This window comes from Rattus norvegicus, chromosome 1 (genome assembly GCF_036323735.1).
Source record: "Rattus norvegicus strain BN/NHsdMcwi chromosome 1, GRCr8, whole genome shotgun sequence".
Classification (NCBI taxonomy): domain Eukaryota; kingdom Metazoa; phylum Chordata; class Mammalia; order Rodentia; family Muridae; genus Rattus; species Rattus norvegicus.
Window position 1 is genome coordinate 218,918,448 of NC_086019.1, and position 6,654 is coordinate 218,925,101.

The window sequence follows — 6,654 nt, forward strand, 5'->3', positions numbered from 1 at the left end:
AGGTAATATTAATTGTTATACTTGACAGGATCTAGAATAGTCCAAGAGACAAACTTACCAGCATGCCTATAGAGACTTACCTTGAATTAGTTAACTAAGGTGGGAACACCCACTTTAACTGTGGGCAGCAGTATTCTATGGACTTCAGTTCCCCACTGAGCAAAGGGAGAGTGAGAGTAGATTTTAGTGCCCATCGCTCTTTCTCACTACTTGTTACTCTGTGACCAGTTCCATCACTACTTCCCTGATATCATGATCTGTGTTCTTGAACTAAGAGTCAAACAGTAGCATTTCCTCCTTTCAGATAGTTTAACACAGTAACCAGACAAGAAACTAACACAAGGTAAGTCTCTATAGGCATGCTGGTAAGTTTGTCTCTTGGACTATTCTAGATCCTGTCAAGTATAACAATTAATATTACCTATTACAAGAAATTGCTAATGTAAACACATCCACTATAGCTGTAAGAGTATCTGTTTTAATAAGCCACACTAACTTATAGTTCATAGAACCTAATTTGCAAATAATAATTTCTAATTTTAAGTCGATAATAATTGTATGTATGTATCAATATCTTAAAACTATTTCAAATATATCCAACCTTAGCTAATCTGGGCCACAAACCCCGTGAAATTCAAACATCTAATTTGAATGTCCAGGTGGTCTCAGCAGTATAGTGCCTTTTGCCCGTACATGACATAAAAGTCCTTAAACACAGGACTCACTATGTTATTTGGATTTGTGGTTACAATGAAACCTCCCTGAGATTTAATGCAACAAAGCCAAGCTTGAAGAATTTGGTGGTGCTTTAAAAAATGTTATCATTGCTCCCACAAGTTTTAATTATTTAAAAATGTTTTAACTTTTTCCATGGAGTATTCATAGCAAAACATCACTTTTCCTAGTCATTCCATCACTATGTAATAAACCACGCTGGAATTAGTGGCTAAAAACAGCAGCAAGAGTTTCCTTTGCACAAAATCTGCAATTCGAGGAAGGCTTTTGAACAAACTCAATCTGGCTTACACAGCATCAGCTGCAGGCAGCTGGAAATAAGATCATGGGGGCTGGAGTCAACCAGACTTGATTACTTGACTTGCTCTGCTGACATCTGATAACTCAGGTAGAGTTTTCTGACCAAGGATTTAAGCAACACTCATGGCACCCTTGGCACAAGGGAGCTCACTTCCAGCTAAGCGAGACCCCAGACAAAAACCCTAAGAGGAGTTGAATTACCATTTGTCATTTAAAATTTGTTTGAAAATTGTGGTTAAACCACCCTTGGTTGAAAAGGCTGAGATTTGTGTATCTCCTTTCCCCTTACTATAAAATTATAACCACCCAATGGTTGCAAAGCTGCAGTATACATTATACACATACATATACAATAAACATTATTACACAATTAAAATCCATAAGTTACTATCATGATCTTTTATTGGTCTATTCTTGTGCCATATTTTGTTTCGCATGCAATATGCATATATAGCAAAGATGCCTCATGCTGACCTTCCTTCTGACCACACCCACTTCTCCCCCACTGCCATCCTGTCTGTGTCACCAACACATTCCCCACATTCATTTTGTGGGTTTAAAAATTTTTATTTTATTAATTTTAATTATGTTAGGTGTGTGTGTGTGTGTGTGTGTGTGTGTGTGTGTGTGTGTGTACACGTGTACATGAATGCAGATGCAGTAGTCTTGAAGCATCTGGTCCCCAGAAGTTGGAGTTGACAATTGTCAACCATCTGTTACAGGTGCTGGCAACGGAAGCCAGGTCATCAGAAGGAGCAGCAAGTATTCTAGGCCATGTCTCCTGACTCTGATTCTGTGTTCTGTTTTGTTTTCAAAGAATATTGTATAAAAGAAAACATGAGCACCTAGTCTTCAAGGAGTTGGATTTTTGCACTACCACAATTTATTTTTTTGAGTTATGTTTTTTATCAGTTGTGTGCCTTTTCATTGCCAACTGCTGGTCGGTATTACGAGTGTGCCAGGTCGTTTTTTCGGTTTACCCCTTGAAGAACTAGTGAATTGTTTTGGGCGTTGGGCTGTTTTGAAAAAAAGTTCTATGAACAGTCTCAAATAGGGTTTTTTAGTAAGCATTAAGTTCCATTTCTCTGGGATAAATATCCAAGATTCTATCTTGCAAGGTACTAAGGTAGGTTTCATATTTTTAAATTTCAAGCTTTCCACTTTGTATTTTCTTTGAACATATTTGTTATCTTGTCTACATATTAATGTGCACATAAAAAGATAAAGGGGGGGATATGTTCTATGGAGGTGTGGTGAGGTATGGGGGAAGGCAGAGCCATGGCAGGCTGTGTTGAGGCATCCCTTCCCCCTGAGGGACCAGCCACACCACAGTATAGTATAGATTAGCGTTTATTCAGGGTATGGGAGGAGAGTCAAGAGGGTAGTAGAGGCAGAGAAAGGCAGAGATAGAGACAGAGATAGAGATGGGGGAGAGAAGAGAAGAGAAGAGAAGAGAAGAGAAGAGAAGAGAAGAGAAGAGAAGTAGAGGCCGGCCATGAGCACATGAACAGAGAGGGGGAGGGGAATGGGAGGACAGAGCCGGGGCAGGAAGGCAAGAGCAAGAAAGTAAGAAGGGGGCAAGCAGCCCCTTTTATAGTGTCAGGCATACCTGGCTATTGCTAGGTAACTGTGGGGTGGAGCTTAGACAGAATGCTGACACACATCCTCACCAGTACCATTTAATGCCAGTGTATTTTGTTTTAGCTTTTCTGATATGGGTGTAACTTCTTGTCACTTCCAACCCTATGTGTATTTAATGGCAGAGCTATTTAACAGCTCCCTGTGTGACTGTGTCATCTGTATAGTCTCTTTGGTGAAATGTCTGTTCATATCTTTTGCTTGAGAATACTTATCAAACTGTAACTTGTCTTCTGCTTACTTTATAGAGTCCTTTCCAAAGTGAAAGTACTACTTAGGTGTTTAGCAGTACACTGAATATAGTACTGAGAATGAAAATTCTTGCCTTGTTCGTAATTGTACAGGGCCAGCATCTGGTGTTTCATCACTAAGAATTATAGTAGCTGTGGGTTTTTCCTTTAGATTCTCTTTGTTAAAGTGAAGTTTCCTCAAGTCTGAGGGTTTTAAAGCCACAAACAGATACAGACTTTTATGATATACCTTTTGCATTTATTAGTAGAAGCATGTGGATTTCTTTAATATGATTACTTTTCAAATAATGAAGTGTAGACTTGCTTCCCTAGGATAAAACCTATTTAGTCACAGTGTGTAATTAAAAAAATACATTGCTGAGTTCTGTTTAATATTTTACTAAGAATTGGGGGAAATATATTTATGAGAGATTCTTTTGAAATTTTTCATCTCATTTCATTTTTCTCCTTCGTACTGTCTTTGAACAGATTTTGGAATCCAAGTAATATGAGCTTCATTACACAAGTTGGGGAATATTCTATAATATTTAAATTCCAGGAAGACCTATGTGAATTCTGTAAAATATTTAGGTGTGGGATATTTCTTTTTAGAAGCATTAGTTAAGAGTTAAATTTTCTTAGTTGTTATGGGGTAATTTAAGGAGTCATCTTGGCTTGTATGGCTTAAAGACTTAGTTCATTTCTTCAAGGTTGTGGAATGTATTGTGTGGAGTTGTTCACAGCCCTTGTTTGGTATGTATATGACTTCTTCTTTGTCTATCACGATCTTCCATTTCACTTATGATATTGTATTGAAAATTCACCTGCCTCTGTTTTGCTTAACATTTTCCCTTTATTACTATCACCATCCTTCACATTCTCCTCCTCCTTTCCCTTCTCCTCATCATCCTCTTCCTCATCCTCGTCATCAATAGTAGTCATAAATTCTTTGTACATTCATTTTGTCATTCTCTTTTTCTTCTCTCTCTCTCTCTCTCTCTCGGTGTATGTGTGTGTGTGTGTGTGTGTGTGTGTGCGCGCGCGCGTGTGTGTGTGCATATGTGTGTTTCTGTATGTGCATATAACTGCCTATGTGTGCATGTATGTATATATATTTATATATATATATATATGTGTGTGTGTGTGTGTGTGTGTGTGTGTGTGTGTGTGTATGCCACAGGCTGATTTAGAATATACTCATCTAATTGGCTGTGCTGGCTGGTCAATGAGCTTTAAAGACCTACCTGTCTCTACATACCATCTTTGCCATTGCCATTGCTCCTGCACCCCCTAACCCTCTCCAGTGCTGGGTTATGATGTGTCATTATGCCTAACTGATGTGGGTGCTGGGAATCCAAGCCTAGGTCTTATGTTTGCACAGCAAGTACTTTACCCACTGTCTCCTCCCCAGCCAGCTTTTCCACAATCTTGAAGTAGAAGCTGTGACTCGGATTGGAGACATTTGTATTCAAATATGCTTATATGTACTCAATTTGTCTCCAAAACTGCTGTAGCTGTTTCCCATACAATCCGATGTGTTCATATTTACTTTCACTCTACTTGATGCATTTCTCTTGAGACTTCCTTTTTGACATATGCATTATCTACGTGTGTTCTGCTAGTATCCCAATATTGAGTAGATCGGCCTAGTATCTCTCTGTTGTTAATTTCTAACTTGATTTCATTGTGGTCACCAATTAAAGTAGTACAATAGAACTTTTCAGATTTATTGAGTGTGTTTTGTAATTCAAGGTGTGTTCTTTGCCCATGTGCAAGGGTTGCTCATTAAAAGGGGTCACTATTGTTGGCTCTAAAAGTGTTCATTGTGCTGTGCTGACTTATGGCATTTGTTTAGTTCTTCTCTACCTATATCCAGACTAGTTTTCTATGTAATTGCCCTACAGAATTCTCAGAAAGAACTGTTAACGTTTCCAGTCATAACCATGGACTTTTCTTTTTCTCTTCTCAGTTCTAATAGGCTTTGCTTCACATTTCTTGTCACCTCGCTGTTCTGTGTGCCCATGTTTAAGATTACTGTCTTCTAGGTGAGATATTTTTAGTGTCAGACAATGGTCTTCTGTCCCTCATCAGGTTTTTGATTGAATGTCTGTTTTATCTGATATCTATGGGGTAAATTTGAGCCACACATTATCAGATCTGACTAGGCAGTGTCTGGAGACTAAGGTCAGGCATATCTATATAACCCTCCAGTGAAAAACTGTGACACTACAGCTTAAGCAAGCGTTACTGGTATACAGTCCTCCCTGTGTGGTGTCATCCATTGTTGCCGAAAGGAACAGCACTGGCCACACAGCTCACTGGCAGAAGGCAACTGATGCATGAATATAAAAGTACAGCTTGAAGTCTGTATGAAGAAAGCTACCAGACTAACCAAATGAATTGGGGAATATGCACCATGGGAAGATTCAATAGTGCTAAATTACCTTTTTTTTTTTTTTTTTTTTTTTTTTTTTTTTTTTTTTTTTTAGAATACATGATTTTCATCAGAGAGAGAGGAATGGATACAGAAGATGTGGTACATCTACAGAATGGATTACTACTTAGCTATCAAAAACAATGACTTTATGAAATTCATAGGCAAATGGAATGAACTAGAAAATATCATCCTGAGTGAGGTAACTCAATCACAGAAAAACACACATGGTATGCATTCATTGATAAATGGATACTAGCCCAAAATCTTGAATTATTCCAGATACAACCCACAAAACACATGAAACTCAAGAAGGATGACCAAAGTGTGAATGCTTGGGGGAACAAAAATATTCACAGGAGGAGATATGGAGGCAAAGTTTGGAGCAGAGACTGAAGGAACAGCCATTTAGAGCCTGCCCCACATGGATATACAGCCCATATATATACAGCCACCAAACTAGATAATGTTGATAAAGCTAAGAAGTGCATGCTGACAGGAGCCAGATATAGACCTCTCCTGAGAGGCACAGTCAGAGCATGTCAAATACAGAGGCAAATGCTAGCAGCAAACCATTGAACTGAGAACGGAATCCCCATTGGAGGAATTAGAGAAAGGATTGAAAGAGGTGAAGGGGCTTGCAACCCCATAAGAACAACAGTGCCAACCAATCAGAGCTCCCAGGGACTAAACTATTACCCAAAGACTACACATGGACTGACCCATGGCTCCAGCTGCATATGTAGCAGAGGATGGCCTTGTTGGGCACCAATGAAAGGAGAAGCCCTTGGTTCTGCCAAGGCTGGACCTGCCAATGTAGGAGAATGTCGGGGGAGGGGTAGAGTGGAAAGGGGGTGATGGGGAGGGAAACACCCTTATAGAAGAAGGGGAGGGGGATGCGATAAGGGGCTTATGTCTGGGAAACTGGGAAAGGGAATGACACTTGAAATGTAAATAAAAAATATCAATAAAGGAAAAGAGAGGTTTTGAAAAAAAGCAAAGCAAAAACAAAAACGAAATCAATAGATTTAGTGAAATGCCTTTAGAAATCCTTCCGAGGTAATTTTGAAGATATTTGCTGAAGGAAATATGCTGGTTTAAATATGGAATTTTAGCCTTTTCCCTGTCAATAGAGAAGCAAACAACTTTTGTTTATTGTCTGCTAATTCTATGACTATTCTAATCATGACTGTGGCCTTAATATAGTGCTCCCCTAGAACTCATTTGTTCAAATGCAAGACCCACAGTGACACCATTAAGAGGTAGAGGTGCCATGAGTGAGGTGAGGGCCCCTAAAAATATTTTCAAGGAACTAGT

At 39.0% G+C, this 6,654-nt stretch overlaps 1 protein-coding gene across 2 annotated transcripts in view; it reads right to left on the bottom strand.

The window, feature by feature from the left end:
• Positions 1-6,654, bottom strand: part of Dtx4 (deltex E3 ubiquitin ligase 4) — an 87,447-nt gene that overhangs the window by 36,057 nt on the left and 44,736 nt on the right. The gene's annotated exons all lie outside the window — the stretch shown is intronic.